Source organism: Anarhichas minor, unplaced genomic scaffold (assembly GCF_050575085.1).
Source record: "Anarhichas minor isolate MPS153535 unplaced genomic scaffold, ASM5057508v1 ptg000085l, whole genome shotgun sequence".
Lineage (NCBI taxonomy): Eukaryota > Metazoa > Chordata > Actinopteri > Perciformes > Anarhichadidae > Anarhichas > Anarhichas minor.
In genome coordinates, this window is record NW_027466531.1 from 226516 (window position 1) to 246347 (window position 19832).

The 19832-nt window shown below is 45.6% G+C and overlaps 3 non-coding genes across 3 annotated transcripts; 2 read left to right on the forward strand and 1 right to left on the reverse strand.

The window, feature by feature from the left end:
* Window positions 1-2606: 2606 nt before the first annotated feature.
* On the reverse strand, window positions 2607-2678 carry trnad-auc (transfer RNA aspartic acid (anticodon AUC)). The gene has a single exon. It is a non-coding gene; the product is annotated as a tRNA-Asp (tRNA).
* A 240-nt stretch (window positions 2679-2918) lies between these two features.
* trnav-uac (transfer RNA valine (anticodon UAC)) lies at window positions 2919-2991 on the forward strand. Its single transcript has one exon. It is a non-coding gene; the product is annotated as a tRNA-Val (tRNA).
* A 1991-nt stretch (window positions 2992-4982) lies between these two features.
* trnav-uac (transfer RNA valine (anticodon UAC)) lies at window positions 4983-5055 on the forward strand. The gene has a single exon. It is a non-coding gene; the product is annotated as a tRNA-Val (tRNA).
* Window positions 5056-19832: the final 14777 nt, after the last annotated feature.

A 19832-nucleotide genomic window follows, 5' to 3' on the forward strand; every position in this document is an offset into this window, starting at 1 on the left:
ACATAAAAAGATATAAATAACTAGAATATATAACAAATATAAAATGAGGATAAATAAACATACAGTATAGGTATACACACACACCCCACATCTAAAACTTTAAAAAATAAATAAATAAGTGCTTTAAAAAGTAAAACCATCCAAAAGTGAGGCAAGGTAAGGAAACACTGGGTTAGAAGGATAAGTGCCATAAAAAGGTGTAAGACTTTGCCCAATGACCTCTTCCCCCATCAGCCGTTAAGACGAAGGGAGAAAAAAAGGGTGGGGGGGGGGAAAGGGGGGAAAAAAGCCAAGAGCTGTACACCATCTAAGCCTCTTCACCATATATGTTGAAGGGGATGTATTACCCCTTCCCAAGGGCCTAGAACCTCAAACTTGGTAACCATCGAACCGCAATCAATCACTTAGTGGGGGTAGAGCCCACTTACAAGGCTCTAGGACCTTCCTATCAAAATTTATCCCAGAAGAGCCAGGCTCCAGGACCTCTAAGGCCCCCAGCCCAAAGCAATGGGAGTATATGACAGCTATACTAAAGGAACAAGCTAGAGCCACACAAACTTGACACACACGTGCTCTGGCTTAATACCAACACACACAACAAGTTTCAGGAGGCTAGCACCAAGTAGCCAACAGCTATATACGATCATCATCAAAATAATCCAATGGGGCTCTATGGCAGCCATACCACAGGAAGCAGCTACAGATGCCAGACTTAATACAAAGGTGCTCTGGTGTGCTATGAATGCACACACCAAGTTTCAGGAGGCTAGCACCACGTAGCCAACAGCTATATACGATCATCACGCCAAAAGTCTGGTATCCTTGCTATTACCTAACCCTAACCCTAACCCCTAACCCCTAACCCTAACCCTACTTTTGTATTTTTTGAAAGCACTACAGCTCTGAAGCATCACATGTCAATGTGTCAGCTACAAGTGTGGCCGGAGCAGATCGGATATGAAAGGAAGAAGACTGGTCTGGCACACATGCACAGTCAATAGATTTGCATACCGATATAAAGTGAGTTTTTATTTCACCGTAAATGTTCATCTAACAACTGAGTTTTCAGGTGATGTGTTTGTGACTCTTCCCCTCTGTCTCCTCTCACAGGGAGAAGATGATCTGCAGGATCCTGCTGCTCTTCATCCTGACCTCCTGTGTCTGCGGTGAGTTTACTTTTGTATTTTTTGAAAGCACTACAGCTCTGAAGCATCACATGTCAAGAACGTCAGACCGGTTTCTCTTCTACCCTTTCTATCCAAACCACAGGAACGTGCTGTCTTTAACCAACTGTCTTCCTATCTCCACCAGAACAGCCTCTTGGACCCCCACCAGTCCGGGTTCAAGGTGGGTCACTCGACAGAGACAGCCCTCCTTGCGGTGACAGCGTCCCTCTCTCCTCTGTCCTGATTCTCCTGGACCTGTCTGCGGCGTTTGACACAGTGAACCACCAGATCCTCCTCTCCAACCTCGAGGGGATGGGTGTCTCAGGCTCTGCACTCTCCCTGTTTGCATCCCGACACTTACCTGTGTGGGCAGACCAAAATAAACTCCAGACTGAATTGTGCACAGTATGCACGGCGCACGGCATTGCATGGGGCGCGCAGCGCATGTAAAACGGTTACCTGTGTGGACGGAAATTAATATAATGAAGACTGGTGGTGCACTGGTGCACGGCAGATATAATACAGCTACATGTATGGGCAGAAAACAATCGGATGTAAAGGGAATCAAAGAAAGCGTGACGGCGCACAGGCCACACGGGGGCCGGCTGTATACAGCCTTCAGAGCCCCTCCCCTCTCTCTTAGGTAGGCAATCATATCGTTAATGTGAAGTGGTCTCTGACAGCAGGAACATGCTTGATATGTATCGTCTCTGTGTTAAATGGCTGTTGTCTTACTAGCAACTGGTAGAAAACTCCCCGTCAGGGAATCGAACCCTGGTCTTCCGCGTGACAAGCGGAGATACTATCCACTATACTAACGAGGACTGCGCTAGTAGCATTTTTGGGCTAATGAAAAAAAAGTGGCGCTGTTCCGGCCTTTAAAGGGAATTCTTAGAGCTATACAGGGGAGGCTTTAAGTGTACTAGACATTTACTGTCACTCAATGACACAGCAGCTGTGACTGAATCCATTCGGAAATCATGTCGTCTGGCATCTGAAATGTTTGCACTCAAGTGTGAATGGTGCATTGAGCCTGGGCACGTGCGTAAAAGTCATCTTTAGCAGTTTCCGTAGTGTAGTGGTTATCACGTTGGCTTTACACGCGAAAAGTCCCCCGTTCGAAACTGGGCGGAAACAGTATTCTTTGTTCCTGCTTAATCCACACAATAACACTCTACGTAGTGGAATTGTCAGAAACTGGGTAAGTACAACTGCCCCAGGGTTAGCTTTTCCTCCACATAATCAAAGTGTTCTGACTAGCGTTCCCAGCAAACTGGATGAAAAGAAGCAGAATTTTCCATTCTGATGCGCAACCTTTCATGCATGCCGAGGTAGGCAATCATATCGTTAATGTGAAGCGGTCTCTGACAGCAGGAACATGCTTGATATGTATCGTCTCTGTGTTAAATGGCTGTTGTCTTACTAGCAACTGGTAGAAAACTCCCCGTCAGGGAATCGAACCCTGGTCTTCCGCGTGATAAGCGGAGATACTATCCACTATACTAACGAGGACTGCGCTAGTAGCATTTTTGGGCTAATGAAAAAAAAGTGGCGCTGTTCCGGCCTTTAAAGGGAATTCTTAGAGCTATACAGGGGAGGCTTTAAGTGTACTAGACATTTACTGTCACTCAATGACACAGCAGCTGTGACTGAATCCATTCGGAAATCATGTCGTCTGGCATCTGAAATGTTTGCAGTCAAGTGTGAATGGTGCATTGAGCCTGGGCACGTGCGTAAAAAACATCTTCAGCAGTTTCCGTAGTGTAGTGGTTATCACGTTCGCTTTACACGCGAAAAGTCCCCCGTTCGAAACTGGGTGGAAACAGTAGTCTTTGTTCCTGCTTACTCCACACAATAACACTCTACGTAGTAGAATTGTCAGAAACTGGGTAAGTACAACTGCCCCAGGGTTAGCTTTTCCTCCACACAATCAAAGTGTTCTGACTAGCGTTCCCAGCAAACTGGATGAAAAGAAGCAGAATTTTCCATTCTGATGCGCAACCTTTCATGCATGCCGAGGTATGCAATCATATCGTTAATGTGAAGCGGTCTCTGACAGCAGGAACATGCTTGATATGTATCGTCTCTGTGTTAAATGGCTGTTGTCTTACTAGCAACTGGTAGAAAACTCCCCGTCAGGGAATCGAACCCTGGTCTTCCGCGTGACAAGCGGAGATACTATCCACTAAATTAACGAGGACTGCGCTAGTAGCATTTTTGGGCTAATGAAAAAAAAGTGGCGCTGTTCCGGCCTTTAAAGGGAATTCTTAGAGCTATACAGGGGAGGCTTTAAGTGTACTAGACATTTACTGTCACTCAATGACACAGCAGCTGTGACTGAATCCATTCGGAAATCATGTCGTCTGGCATCTGAAATGTTTGCAGTCAAGTGTGAATGGTGCATTGAGCCTGGGCACGTGCGTAAAAGTCATCTTCAGCAGTTTCCGTAGTGTAGTGGTTATCACGTTCGCTTTACATGCGAAAAGTTCCCCGTTTGAAACTGGGCGGAAACAGTAGTCTTTGTTCCTGCTTAATCCACACAATAACACTCTACGTAGTGGAATTGTCAGAAACTGGGTAAGTACAACTGCCCCAGGGTTAGCTTTTCCTCCACACAATCAAAGTGTTCTGACTAGCGTTCCCAGCAAACTGGATGAAAAGAAGCAGAATTTTCCATTCTGATGCGCAACCTTTCATGCATGCCGAGGTAGGCAATCATATCGTTAATGTGAAGCGGTCTCTGACAGCAGGAACATGCTTGATATGTATCGTCTCTGTGTTAAATGTCCGTTGTCTTACTAGCAACTGGTAGAAAACTCCCCGTCAGGGAATCGAACCCTGGTCTTCCGCGTGACAAGCGGAGATACTATCCACTAAACTAACGAGGACTGCGCTAGTAGCATTTTTGGGCTAATGAAAAAAAAGTGGCGCTGTTCCGGCCTTTAAAGGGAATTCTTAGAGCTATACAGGGGAGGCTTTAAGTGTACTAGACATTTACTGTCACTCAATGACACAGCAGCTGTGACTGAATCCATTCGGAAATCATGTCGTCTGGCATCTGAAATGTTTGCACTCAAGTGTGAATGGTGCATTGAGCCTGGGCACGTGCGTAAAAGTCATCTTCAGCAGTTTCCGTAGTGTAGTGGTTATCACGTTGGCTTTACACGCGAAAAGTCCCCCGTTCGAAACTGGGCGGAAACAGTAGTCTTTGTTCCTGCTTACTCCACACAATAACACTCTACGTAGTAGAATTGTCAGAAACTGGGTAAGTACAACTGCCCCAGGGTTAGCTTTTCCTCCACACAATCAAAGTGTTCTGACTAGCGTTCCCAGCAAACTGGATGAAAAGAAGCAGAATTTTCCATTCTGATGCGCAACCTTTCATGCATGCCGAGGTAGGCAATCATATCGTTAATGTGAAGCGGTCTCTGACAGCAGGAACATGCTTGATATGTATCGTCTCTGTGTTAAATGGCTGTTGTCTTACTAGCAACTGGTAGAAAACTCCCCGTCAGGGAATCGAACCCTGGTCTTCCGCGTGACAAGCGGAGATACTATCCACTAAATTAACGAGGACTGCGCTAGTAGCATTTTTGGGCTAATGAAAAAAAAGTGGCGCTGTTCCGGCCTTTAAAGGGAATTCTTAGAGCTATACAGGGGAGGCTTTAAGTGTACTAGACATTTACTGTCACTCAATGACACAGCAGCTGTGACTGAATCCATTCGGAAATCATGTCGTCTGGCATCTGAAATGTTTGCAGTCAAGTGTGAATGGTGCATTGAGCCTGGGCACGTGCGTAAAAGTCATCTTCAGCAGTTTCCGTAGTGTAGTGGTTATCACGTTCGCTTTACATGCGAAAAGTCCCCCGTTCGAAACTGGGCGGAAACAGTAGTCTTTGTTCCTGCTTACTCCACACAATAACACTCTACGTAGTAGAATTGTTAGAAACTGGGTAAGTACAACTGCCCCAGGGTTAGCTTTTCCTCCACACAATCAAAGTGTTCTGACTAGCGTTCCCAGCAAACTGGATGAAAAGAAGCAGAATTTTCCATTCTGATGCGCAACCTTTCATGCATGCCGAGGTAGGCAATCATATCGTTAATGTGAAGCGGTCTCTGACAGCAGGAACATGCTTGATATGTATCGTCTCTGTGTTAAATGTCCGTTGTCTTACTAGCAACTGGTAGAAAACTCCCCGTCAGGGAATCGAACCCTGGTCTTCCGCGTGACAAGCGGAGATACTATCCACTAAACTAACGAGGACTGCGCTAGTAGCATTTTTGGGCTAATGAAAAAAAAGTGGCGCTGTTCCGGCCTTTAAAGGGAATTCTTAGAGCTATACAGGGGAGGCTTTAAGTGTACTAGACATTTACTGTCACTCAATGACACAGCAGCTGTGACTGAATCCATTCGGAAATCATGTCGTCTGGCATCTGAAATGTTTGCACTCAAGTGTGAATGGTGCATTGAGCCTGGGCACGTGCGTAAAAGTCATCTTCAGCAGTTTCCGTAGTGTAGTGGTTATCACGTTGGCTTTACACGCGAAAAGTCCCCCGTTCGAAACTGGGCGGAAACAGTAGTCTTTGTTCCTGCTTACTCCACACAATAACACTCTACGTAGTGGAATTGTCAGAAACTGGGTAAGTACAACTGCCCCAGGGTTAGCTTTTCCTCCACACAATCAAAGTGTTCTGACTAGCGTTCCCAGCAAACTGGATGAAAAGAAGCAGAATTTTCCATTCTGATGCGCAACCTTTCATGCATGCCGAGGTATGCAATCATATCGTTAATGTGAAGCGGTCTCTGACAGCAGGAACATGCTTGATATGTATCGTCTCTGTGTTAAATGGCTGTTGTCTTACTAGCAACTGGTAGAAAACTCCCCGTCAGGCAATCGAACCCTGGTCTTCCGCGTGACAAGCGGAGATACTATCCACTAAACTAACGAGGACTGCGCTAGTAGCATTTTTGGGCTAATGAAAAAAAAGTGGCGCTGTTCCGGCCTTTAAAGGGAATTCTTAGAGCTATACAGGGGAGGCTTTAAGTGTACTAGACATTTACTGTCACTCAATGACACAGCAGCTGTGACTGAATCCATTCGGAAATCATGTCGTCTGGCATCTGAAATGTTTGCACTCAAGTGTGAATGGTGCATTGAGCCTGGGCACGTGCGTAAAAGTCATCTTCAGCAGTTTCCGTAGTGTAGTGGTTATCACGTTGGCTTTACACGCGAAAAGTCTTCCGTTCGAAACTGGGCGGAAACAGTATTCTTTGTTCCTGCTTACTCCACACAATAACACTCTACGTAGTGGAATTGTCAGAAACTGGGTAAGTACAACTGCCCCAGGGTTAGCTTTTCCTCCACACAATCAAAGTGTTCTGACTAGCGTTCCCAGCAAACTGGATGAAAAGAAGCAGAATTTTCCATTCTGATGCGCAACCTTTCATGCATGCCGAGGTAGGCAATCATATCGTTAATGTGAAGCGGTCTCTGACAGCAGGAACATGCTTGATATGTATCGTCTCTGTGTTAAATTGCTGTTGTCTTACTAGCAACTGGTAGAAAACTCCCCGTCAGGGAATCGAACCCTGGTCTTCCGCGTGACAAGCGGAGATACTATCCACTAAACTAACGAGGACTGCGCTAGTAGCATTTTTGGGCTAATGAAAAAAAAGTGGCGCTGTTCCGGCCTTTAAAGGGAATTCTTAGAGCTATACAGGGGAGGCTTTAAGTGTACTAGACATTTACTGTCACTCAATGACACAGCAGCTGTGACTGAATCCATTCGGAAATCATGTCGTCTGGCATCTGAAATGTTTGCACTCAAGTGTGAATGGTGCATTGAGCCTGGGCACGTGCGTAAAAGTCATCTTCAGCAGTTTCCGTAGTGTAGTGGTTATCACGTTGGCTTTACACGCGAAAAGTCCCCCGTTCGAAACTGGGCGGAAACAGTATTCTTTGTTCCTGCTTACTCCACACAATAACACTCTACGTAGTGGAATTGTCAGAAACTGGGTAAGTACAACTGCCCCAGGGTTAGCTTTTCCTCCACACAATCAAAGTGTTCTGACTAGCGTTCCCAGCAAACTGGATGAAAAGAAGCAGAATTTTCCATTCTGATGCGCAACCTTTCATGCATGCCGAGGTAGGCAATCATATCGTTAATGTGAAGCGGTCTCTGACAGCAGGAACATGCTTGATATGTATCGTCTCTGTGTTAAATTGCTGTTGTCTTACTAGCAACTGGTAGAAAACTCCCCGTCAGGGAATCGAACCCTGGTCTTCCGCGTGACAAGCGGAGATACTATCCACTAAACTAACGAGGACTGCGCTAGTAGCATTTTTGGGCTAATGAAAAAAAAGTGGCGCTGTTCCGGCCTTTAAAGGGAATTCTTAGAGCTATACAGGGGAGGCTTTAAGTGTACTAGACATTTACTGTCACTCAATGACACAGCAGCTGTGACTGAATCCATTCGGAAATCATGTCGTCTGGCATCTGAAATGTTTGCACTCAAGTGTGAATGGTGCATTGAGCCTGGGCACGTGCGTAAAAGTCATCTTCAGCAGTTTCCGTAGTGTAGTGGTTATCACGTTGGCTTTACACGCGAAAAGTCCCCCGTTCGAAACTGGGCGGAAACAGTATTCTTTGTTCCTGCTTACTCCACACAATAACACTCTACGTAGTGGAATTGTCAGAAACTGGGTAAGTACAACTGCCCCAGGGTTAGCTTTTCCTCCACACAATCAAAGTGTTCTGACTAGCGTTCCCAGCAAACTGGATGAAAAGAAGCAGAATTTTCCATTCTGATGCACAACCTTTCATGCATGCCGAGGTAGGCAATCATATCGTTAATGTGAAGCGGTCTCTGACAGCAGGAACATGCTTGATATGTATCGTCTCTGTGATAAATGGCTGTTGTCTTACTAGCAACTGGTAGAAAACTCCCCGTCAGGGAATCGAACCCTGGTCTTCCGCGTGACAAGCGGAGATACTATCCACTAAACTAACGAGGACTGCGCTAGTAGCATTTTTGGGCTAATGAAAAAAAAGTGGCGCTGTTCCGGCCTTTAAAGGGAATTCTTAGAGCTATACAGGGGAGGCTTTAAGTGTACTAGACATTTACTGTCACTCAATGACACAGCAGCTGTGACTGAATCCATTCGGAAATCATGTCGTCTGGCATCTGAAATGTTTGCACTCAAGTGTGAATGGTGCATTGAGCCTGGGCACGTGCGTAAAAGTCATCTTCAGCAGTTTCTGTAGTGTAGTGGTTATCACGTTGGCTTTACACGCGAAAAGTCCCCCGTTCGAAACTGGGCGGAAACGGTATTCTTTGTTCCTGCTTAATCCACACAATAACACTCTACGTAGTGGAATTGTCAGAAACTGGGTAAGTACAACTGCCCCAGGGTTAGCTTTTCCTCCACATAATCAAAGTGTTCTGACTAGCGTTCCCAGCAAACTGGATGAAAAGAAGCAGAATTTTCCATTCTGATGCGCAACCTTTCATGCATGCCGAGGTAGGCAATCATATTGTTAATGTGAAGCGGTCTCTGACAGCAGGAACATGCTTGATATGTATCGTCTCTGTGTTAAATGGCTGTTGTTTTACTAGCAACTGGTAGAAAACTCCCCGTCAGGGAATCGAACCCTGGTCTTCCGCGTGACAAGCTGAGATACTATCCACTAAACTAACGAGGACTGCGCTAGTAGCATTTTTGGGCTAATGAAAAAAAAGTGGCGCTGTTCCGGCCTTTAAAGGGAATTCTTAGAGCTATACAGGGGAGGCTTTAAGTGTACTAGACATTTACTGTCACTCAATGACACAGCAGCTGTGACTGAATCCATTCGGAAATCATGTCGTCTGGCATCTGAAATGTTTGCACTCAAGTGTGAATGGTGCATTGAGCCTGGGCACGTGCGTAAAAGTCATCTTCAGCACTTTCCGTAGTGTAGTGGTTATCACGTTGGCTTTACACGCGAAAAGTCCCCCGTTCGAAACTGGGCGGAAACAGTATTCTTTGTTCCTGCTTACTCCACACAATAACACTCTACGTAGTGGAATTGTCAGAAACTGGGTAAGTACAACTGCCCCAGGGTTAGCTTTTCCTCCACACAATCAAAGTGTTCTGACTAGCGTTCCCAGCAAACTGGATGAAAAGAAGCAGAATTTTCCATTCTGATGCGCAACCTTTCATGCATGCCGAGGTATGCAATCATATCGTTAATGTGAAGCGGTCTCTGACAGCAGGAACATGCTTGATATGTATCGTCTCTGTGTTAAATGTCCGTTGTCTTACTAGCAACTGGTAGAAAACTCCCCGTCAGGGAATCGAACCCTGGTCTTCCGCGTGACAAGCGGAGATACTATCCACTAAACTAACGAGGACTGCGCTAGTAGCATTTTTGGGCTAATGAAAAAAAAGTGGCGCTGTTCCGGCCTTTAAAGGGAATTCTTAGAGCTATACAGGGGAGGCTTTAAGTGTACTAGACATTTACTGTCACTCAATGACACAGCAGCTGTGACTGAATCCATTCGGAAATCATGTCGTCTGGCATCTGAAATGTTTGCACTCAAGTGTGAATGGTGCATTGAGCCTGGGCACGTGCGTAAAAGTCATCTTCAGCAGTTTCCGTAGTGTAGTGGTTATCACGTTGGCTTTACACGCGAAAAGTCCCCCGTTCGAAACTGGGCGGAAACAGTATTCTTTGTTCCTGCTTACTCCACACAATAACACTCTACGTAGTGGAATTGTCAGAAACTGGGTAAGTACAACTGCCCCAGGGTTAGCTTTTCCTCCACACAATCAAAGTGTTCTGACTAGCGTTCCCAGCAAACTGGATGAAAAGAAGCAGAATTTTCCATTCTGATGCGCAACCTTTCATGCATGCCGAGGTAGGCAATCATATCGTTAATGTGAAGCGGTCTCTGACAGCAGGAACATGCTTGATATGTATCGTCTCTGTGTTAAATTGCTGTTGTCTTACTAGCAACTGGTAGAAAACTCCCCGTCAGGGAATCGAACCCTGGTCTTCCGCGTGACAAGCGGAGATACTATCCACTAAACTAACGAGGACTGCGCTAGTAGCATTTTTGGGCTAATGAAAAAAAAGTGGCGCTGTTCCGGCCTTTAAAGGGAATTCTTAGAGCTATACAGGGGAGGCTTTAAGTGTACTAGACATTTACTGTCACTCAATGACACAGCAGCTGTGACTGAATCCATTCGGAAATCATGTCGTCTGGCATCTGAAATGTTTGCACTCAAGTGTGAATGGTGCATTGAGCCTGGGCACGTGCGTAAAAGTCATCTTCAGCAGTTTCCGTAGTGTAGTGGTTATCACGTTGGCTTTACACGCGAAAAGTCCCCCGTTCGAAACTGGGCGGAAACAGTATTCTTTGTTCCTGCTTACTCCACACAATAACACTCTACGTAGTGGAATTGTCAGAAACTGGGTAAGTACAACTGCCCCAGGGTTAGCTTTTCCTCCACACAATCAAAGTGTTCTGACTAGCGTTCCCAGCAAACTGGATGAAAAGAAGCAGAATTTTCCATTCTGATGCACAACCTTTCATGCATGCCGAGGTAGGCAATCATATCGTTAATGTGAAGCGGTCTCTGACAGCAGGAACATGCTTGATATGTATCGTCTCTGTGATAAATGGCTGTTGTCTTACTAGCAACTGGTAGAAAACTCCCCGTCAGGGAATCGAACCCTGGTCTTCCGCGTGACAAGCGGAGATACTATCCACTAAACTAACGAGGACTGCGCTAGTAGCATTTTTGGGCTAATGAAAAAAAAGTGGCGCTGTTCCGGCCTTTAAAGGGAATTCTTAGAGCTATACAGGGGAGGCTTTAAGTGTACTAGACATTTACTGTCACTCAATGACACAGCAGCTGTGACTGAATCCATTCGGAAATCATGTCGTCTGGCATCTGAAATGTTTGCACTCAAGTGTGAATGGTGCATTGAGCCTGGGCACGTGCGTAAAAGTCATCTTCAGCAGTTTCTGTAGTGTAGTGGTTATCACGTTGGCTTTACACGCGAAAAGTCCCCCGTTCGAAACTGGGCGGAAACGGTATTCTTTGTTCCTGCTTAATCCACACAATAACACTCTACGTAGTGGAATTGTCAGAAACTGGGTAAGTACAACTGCCCCAGGGTTAGCTTTTCCTCCACATAATCAAAGTGTTCTGACTAGCGTTCCCAGCAAACTGGATGAAAAGAAGCAGAATTTTCCATTCTGATGCGCAACCTTTCATGCATGCCGAGGTAGGCAATCATATTGTTAATGTGAAGCGGTCTCTGACAGCAGGAACATGCTTGATATGTATCGTCTCTGTGTTAAATGGCTGTTGTTTTACTAGCAACTGGTAGAAAACTCCCCGTCAGGGAATCGAACCCTGGTCTTCCGCGTGACAAGCTGAGATACTATCCACTAAACTAACGAGGACTGCGCTAGTAGCATTTTTGGGCTAATGAAAAAAAAGTGGCGCTGTTCCGGCCTTTAAAGGGAATTCTTAGAGCTATACAGGGGAGGCTTTAAGTGTACTAGACATTTACTGTCACTCAATGACACAGCAGCTGTGACTGAATCCATTCGGAAATCATGTCGTCTGGCATCTGAAATGTTTGCACTCAAGTGTGAATGGTGCATTGAGCCTGGGCACGTGCGTAAAAGTCATCTTCAGCACTTTCCGTAGTGTAGTGGTTATCACGTTGGCTTTACACGCGAAAAGTCCCCCGTTCGAAACTGGGCGGAAACAGTATTCTTTGTTCCTGCTTACTCCACACAATAACACTCTACGTAGTGGAATTGTCAGAAACTGGGTAAGTACAACTGCCCCAGGGTTAGCTTTTCCTCCACACAATCAAAGTGTTCTGACTAGCGTTCCCAGCAAACTGGATGAAAAGAAGCAGAATTTTCCATTCTGATGCGCAACCTTTCATGCATGCCGAGGTATGCAATCATATCGTTAATGTGAAGCGGTCTCTGACAGCAGGAACATGCTTGATATGTATCGTCTCTGTGTTAAATGTCCGTTGTCTTACTAGCAACTGGTAGAAAACTCCCCGTCAGGGAATCGAACCCTGGTCTTCCGCGTGACAAGCGGAGATACTATCCACTAAACTAACGAGGACTGCGCTAGTAGCATTTTTGGGCTAATGAAAAAAAAGTGGCGCTGTTCCGGCCTTTAAAGGGAATTCTTAGAGCTATACAGGGGAGGCTTTAAGTGTACTAGACATTTACTGTCACTCAATGACACAGCAGCTGTGACTGAATCCATTCGGAAATCATGTCGTCTGGCATCTGAAATGTTTGCACTCAAGTGTGAATGGTGCATTGAGCCTGGGCACGTGCGTAAAAGTCATCTTCAGCAGTTTCCGTAGTGTAGTGGTTATCACGTTGGCTTTACACGCGAAAAGTCCTCCGTTCGAAACTGGGCGGAAACAGTATTCTTTGTTCCTGCTTACTCCACACAATAACACTCTACGTAGTGGAATTGTCAGAAACTGGGTAAGTACAACTGCCCCAGGGTTAGCTTTTCCTCCACACAATCAAAGTGTTCTGACTAGCGTTCCCAGCAAACTGGATGAAAAGAAGCAGAATTTTCCATTCTGATGCACAACCTTTCATGCATGCCGAGGTAGGCAATCATATCGTTAATGTGAAGCGGTCTCTGACAGCAGGAACATGCTTGATATGTATCGTCTCTGTGATAAATGGCTGTTGTCTTACTAGCAACTGGTAGAAAACTCCCCGTCAGGGAATCGAACCCTGGTCTTCCGCGTGACAAGCGAAGATACTATCCACTAAACTAACGAGGACTGCGCTAGTAGCATTTTTGGGCTAATGAAAAAAAAGTGGCGCTGTTCCGGCCTTTAAAGGGAATTCTTAGAGCTATACAGGGGAGGCTTTAAGTGTACTAGACATTTACTGTCACTCAATGACACAGCAGCTGTGACTGAATCCATTCGGAAATCATGTCGTCTGGCATCTGAAATGTTTGCACTCAAGTGTGAATGGTGCATTGAGCCTGGGCACGTGCGTAAAAGTCATCTTCAGCAGTTTCTGTAGTGTAGTGGTTATCACGTTGGCTTTACACGCGAAAAGTCCCCCGTTCGAAACTGGGCGGAAACGGTATTCTTTGTTCCTGCTTAATCCACACAATAACACTCTACGTAGTGGAATTGTCAGAAACTGGGTAAGTACAACTGCCCCAGGGTTAGCTTTTCCTCCACATAATCAAAGTGTTCTGACTAGCGTTCCCAGCAAACTGGATGAAAAGAAGCAGAATTTTCCATTCTGATGCGCAACCTTTCATGCATGCCGAGGTAGGCAATCATATTGTTAATGTGAAGCGGTCTCTGACAGCAGGAACATGCTTGATATGTATCGTCTCTGTGTTAAATGGCTGTTGTTTTACTAGCAACTGGTAGAAAACTCCCCGTCAGGGAATCGAACCCTGGTCTTCCGCGTGACAAGCTGAGATACTATCCACTAAACTAACGAGGACTGCGCTAGTAGCATTTTTGGGCTAATGAAAAAAAAGTGGCGCTGTTCCGGCCTTTAAAGGGAATTCTTAGAGCTATACAGGGGAGGCTTTAAGTGTACTAGACATTTACTGTCACTCAATGACACAGCAGCTGTGACTGAATCCATTCGGAAATCATGTCGTCTGGCATCTGAAATGTTTGCACTCAAGTGTGAATGGTGCATTGAGCCTGGGCACGTGCGTAAAAGTCATCTTCAGCACTTTCCGTAGTGTAGTGGTTATCACGTTGGCTTTACACGCGAAAAGTCCCCCGTTCGAAACTGGGCGGAAACAGTATTCTTTGTTCCTGCTTACTCCACACAATAACACTCTACGTAGTGGAATTGTCAGAAACTGGGTAAGTACAACTGCCCCAGGGTTAGCTTTTCCTCCACACAATCAAAGTGTTCTGACTAGCGTTCCCAGCAAACTGGATGAAAAGAAGCAGAATTTTCCATTCTGATGCGCAACCTTTCATGCATGCCGAGGTATGCAATCATATCGTTAATGTGAAGCGGTCTCTGACAGCAGGAACATGCTTGATATGTATCGTCTCTGTGTTAAATGTCCGTTGTCTTACTAGCAACTGGTAGAAAACTCCCCGTCAGGGAATCGAACCCTGGTCTTCCGCGTGACAAGCGGAGATACTATCCACTAAACTAACGAGGACTGCGCTAGTAGCATTTTTGGGCTAATGAAAAAAAAGTGGCGCTGTTCCGGCCTTTAAAGGGAATTCTTAGAGCTATACAGGGGAGGCTTTAAGTGTACTAGACATTTACTGTCACTCAATGACACAGCAGCTGTGACTGAATCCATTCGGAAATCATGTCGTCTGGCATCTGAAATGTTTGCACTCAAGTGTGAATGGTGCATTGAGCCTGGGCACGTGCGTAAAAGTCATCTTCAGCAGTTTCCGTAGTGTAGTGGTTATCACGTTGGCTTTACACGCGAAAAGTCCTCCGTTCGAAACTGGGCGGAAACAGTATTCTTTGTTCCTGCTTACTCCACACAATAACACTCTACGTAGTGGAATTGTCAGAAACTGGGTAAGTACAACTGCCCCAGGGTTAGCTTTTCCTCCACACAATCAAAGTGTTCTGACTAGCGTTCCCAGCAAACTGGATGAAAAGAAGCAGAATTTTCCATTCTGATGCGCAACCTTTCATGCATGCCGAGGTAGGCAATCATATCGTTAATGTGAAGCGGTCTCTGACAGCAGGAACATGCTTGATATGTATCGTCTCTGTGTTAAATTGCTGTTGTCTTACTAGCAACTGGTAGAAAACTCCCCGTCAGGGAATCGAACCCTGGTCTTCCGCGTGACAAGCGGAGATACTATCCACTAAACTAACGAGGACTGCGCTAGTAGCATTTTTGGGCTAATGAAAAAAAAGTGGCGCTGTTCCGGCCTTTAAAGGGAATTCTTAGAGCTATACAGGGGAGGCTTTAAGTGTACTAGACATTTACTGTCACTCAATGACACAGCAGCTGTGACTGAATCCATTCGGAAATCATGTCGTCTGGCATCTGAAATGTTTGCACTCAAGTGTGAATGGTGCATTGAGCCTGGGCACGTGCGTAAAAGTCATCTTCAGCAGTTTCCGTAGTGTAGTGGTTATCACGTTGGCTTTACACGCGAAAAGTCCCCCGTTCGAAACTGGGAGGAAACAGTATTCTTTGTTCCTGCTTACTCCACACAATAACACTCTACGTAGTGGAATTGTCAGAAACTGGGTAAGTACAACTGCCCCAGGGTTAGCTTTTCCTCCACACAATCAAAGTGTTCTGACTAGCGTTCCCAGCAAACTGGATGAAAAGAAGCAGAATTTTCCATTCTGATGCACAACCTTTCATGCATGCCGAGGTAGGCAATCATATCGTTAATGTGAAGCGGTCTCTGACAGCAGGAACATGCTTGATATGTATCGTCTCTGTGATAAATGGCTGTTGTCTTACTAGCAACTGGTAGAAAACTCCCCGTCAGGGAATCGAACCCTGGTCTTCCGCGTGACAAGCGGAGATACTATCCACTAAACTAACGAGGACTGCGCTAGTAGCATTTTTGGGCTAATGAAAAAAAAGTGGCGCTGTTCCGGCCTTTAAAGGGAATTCTTAGAGCTATACAGGGGAGGCTTTAAGTGTACTAGACATTTACTGTCACTCAATGACACAGCAGCTGTGACTGAATCCATTCGGAAATCATGTCGTCTGGCATCTGAAATGTTTGCACTCAAGTGTGAATGGTGCATTGAGCCTGGGCACGTGCGTAAAAGTCATCTTCAGCAGTTTCCGTAGTGTAGTGGTTATCACGTTGGCTTTACACGCGAAAAGTCCCCCGTTCGAAACTGGGCGGAAACAGTATTCTTTGTTCCTGCTTACTCCACACAATAACACTCTACGTAGTGGAATTGTCAGAAACTGGGTAAGTACAACTGCCCCAGGGTTAGCTTTTCCTCCACACAATCAAAGTGTTCTGACTAGCGTTCCCAGCAAACTGGATGAAAAGAAGCAGAATTTTCCATTCTGATGCGCAACCTTTCATGCATGCCGAGGTAGGCAATCATATCGTTAATGTGAAGCGGTCTCTGACAGCAGGAACATGCTTGATATGTATCGTCTCTGTGTTAAATTGCTGTTGTCTTACTAGCAACTGGTAGAAAACTCCCCGTCAGGGAATCGAACCCTGGTCTTCCGCGTGACAAGCGGAGATACTATCCACTAAACTAACGAGGACTGCGCTAGTAGCATTTTTGGGCTAATGAAAAAAAAGTGGCGCTGTTCCGGCCTTTAAAGGGAATTCTTAGAGCTATACAGGGGAGGCTTTAAGTGTACTAGACATTTACTGTCACTCAATGACACAGCAGCTGTGACTGAATCCATTCGGAAATCATGTCGTCTGGCATCTGAAATGTTTGCACTCAAGTGTGAATGGTGCATTGAGCCTGGGCACGTGCGTAAAAGTCATCTTCAGCAGTTTCCGTAGTGTAGTGGTTATCACGTTGGCTTTACACGCGAAAAGTCCCCCGTTCGAAACTGGGCGGAAACAGTATTCTTTGTTCCTGCTTACTCCACACAATAACACTCTACGTAGTGGAATTGTCAGAAACTGGGTAAGTACAACTGCCCCAGGGTTAGCTTTTCCTCCACACAATCAAAGTGTTCTGACTAGCGTTCCCAGCAAACTGGATGAAAAGAAGCAGAATTTTCCATTCTGATGCACAACCTTTCATGCATGCCGAGGTAGGCAATCATATCGTTAATGTGAAGCGGTCTCTGACAGCAGGAATATGCTTGATATGTATCGTCTCTGTGATAAATGGCTGTTGTCTTACTAGCAACTGGTAGAAAACTCCCCGTCAGGGAATCGAACCCTGGTCTTCCGCGTGACAAGCGGAGATACTATCCACTAAACTAACGAGGACTGCGCTAGTAGCATTTTTGGGCTAATGAAAAAAAAGTGGCGCTGTTCCGGCCTTTAAAGGGAATTCTTAGAGCTATACAGGGGAGGCTTTAAGTGTACTAGACATTTACTGTCACTCAATGACACAGCAGCTGTGACTGAATCCATTCGGAAATCATGTCGTCTGGCATCTGAAATGTTTGCACTCAAGTGTGAATGGTGCATTGAGCCTGGGCACGTGCGTAAAAGTCATCTTCAGCAGTTTCCGTAGTGTAGTGGTTATCACGTTGGCTTTACACGCGAAAAGTCCTCCGTTCGAAACTGGGCGGAAACAGTATTCTTTGTTCCTGCTTACTCCACACAATAACACTCTACGTAGTGGAATTGTCAGAAACTGGGTAAGTACAACTGCCCCAGGGTTAGCTTTTCCTCCACACAATCAAAGTGTTCTGACTAGCGTTCCCAGCAAACTGGATGAAAAGAAGCAGAATTTTCCATTCTGATGCGCAACCTTTCATGCATGCCGAGGTAGGCAATCATATCGTTAATGTGAAGCGGTCTCTGACAGCAGGAACATGCTTGATATGTATCGTCTCTGTGTTAAATTGCTGTTGTCTTACTAGCAACTGGTAGAAAACCCCGTCAGGGAATCGAACCCTGGTCTTCCGCGTGACAAGCGGAGATACTATCCACTAAACTAACGAGGACTGCGCTAGTAGCATTTTTGGGCTAATGAAAAAAAAGTGGCGCTGTTCCGGCCTTTAAAGGGAATTCTTAGAGCTATACAGGGGAGGCTTTAAGTGTACTAGACATTTACTGTCACTCAATGACACAGCAGCTGTGACTGAATCCATTCGGAAATCATGTCGTCTGGCATCTGAAATGTTTGCACTCAAGTGTGAATGGTGCATTGAGCCTGGGCACGTGCGTAAAAGTCATCTTCAGCAGTTTCCGTAGTGTAGTGGTTATCACGTTGGCTTTACACGCGAAAAGTCCCCCGTTCGAAACTGGGCGGAAACAGTATTCTTTGTTCCTGCTTACTCCACACAATAACACTCTACGTAGTGGAATTGTCAGAAACTGGGTAAGTACAACTGCCCCAGGGTTAGCTTTTCCTCCACACAATCAAAGTGTTCTGACTAGCGTTCCCAGCAAACTGGATGAAAAGAAGCAGAATTTTCCATTCTGATGCACAACCTTTCATGCATGCCGAGGTAGGCAATCATATCGTTAATGTGAAGCGGTCTCTGACAGCAGGAACATGCTTGATATGTATCGTCTCTGTGATAAATGGCTGTTGTCTTACTAGCAACTGGTAGAAAACTCCCCGTCAGGGAATCGAACCCTGGTCTTCCGCGTGACAAGCGGAGATACTATCCACTAAACTAACGAGGACTGCGCTAGTAGCATTTTTGGGCTAATGAAAAAAAAGTGGCGCTGTTCCGGCCTTTAAAGGGAATTCTTAGAGCTATACAGGGGAGGCTTTAAGTGTACTAGACATTTACTGTCACTCAATGACACAGCAGCTGTGACTGAATCCATTCGGAAATCATGTCGTCTGGCATCTGAAATGTTTGCACTCAAGTGTGAATGGTGCATTGAGCCTGGGCACGTGCGTAAAAGTCATCTTCAGCAGTTTCCGTAGTGTAGTGGTTATCACGTTGGCTTTACACGCGAAAAGTCCCCCGTTCGAAACTGGGCGGAAACAGTATTCTTTGTTCCTGCTTACTCCACACAATAACACTCTACGTAGTGGAATTGTCAGAAACTGGGTAAGTACAACTGCCCCAGGGTTAGCTTTTCCTCCACACAATCAAAGTGTTCTGACTAGCGTTCCCAGCAAACTGGATGAAAAGAAGCAGAATTTTCCATTCTGATGCACAACCTTTCATGCATGCCGAGGTAGGCAATCATATCGTTAATGTGAAGCGGTCTCTGACAGCAGGAACATGCTTGATATGTATCGTCTCTGTGATAAATGGCTGTTGTCTTACTAGCAACTGGTAGAAAACTCCCCGTCAGGGAATCGAACCCTGGTCTTCCGCGTGACAAGCGGAGATACTATCCACTAAACTAACGAGGACTGCGCTAGTAGCATTTTTGGGCTAATGAAAAAAAAGTGGCGCTGTTCCGGCCTTTAAAGGGAATTCTTAGAGCTATACAGGGGAGGCTTTAAGTGTACTAGACATTTACTGTCACTCAATGACACAGCAGCTGTGACTGAATCCATTCGGAAATCATGTCGTCTGGCATCTGAAATGTTTGCACTCAAGTGTGAATGGTGCATTGAGCCTGGGCACGTGCGTAAAAGTCATCTTCAGCAGTTTCCGTAGTGTAGTGGTTATCACGTTGGCTTTACACGCGAAAAGTCCCCCGTTCGAAACTGGGCGGAAACAGTATTCTTTGTTCCTGCTTACTCCACACAATAACACTCTACGTAGTGGAATTGTCAGAAACTGGGTAAGTACAACTGCCCCAGGGTTAGCTTTTCCTCCACACAATCAAAGTGTTCTGACTAGCGTTCCCAGCAAACTGGATGAAAAGAAGCAGAATTTTCCATTCTGATGCACAACCTTTCATGCATGCCGAGGTAGGCAATCATATCGTTAATGTGAAGCGGTCTCTGACAGCAGGAACATGCTTGATATGTATCGTCTCTGTGATAAATGGCTGTTGTCTTACTAGCAACTGGTAGAAAACTCCCCGTCAGGGAATCGAACCCTGGTC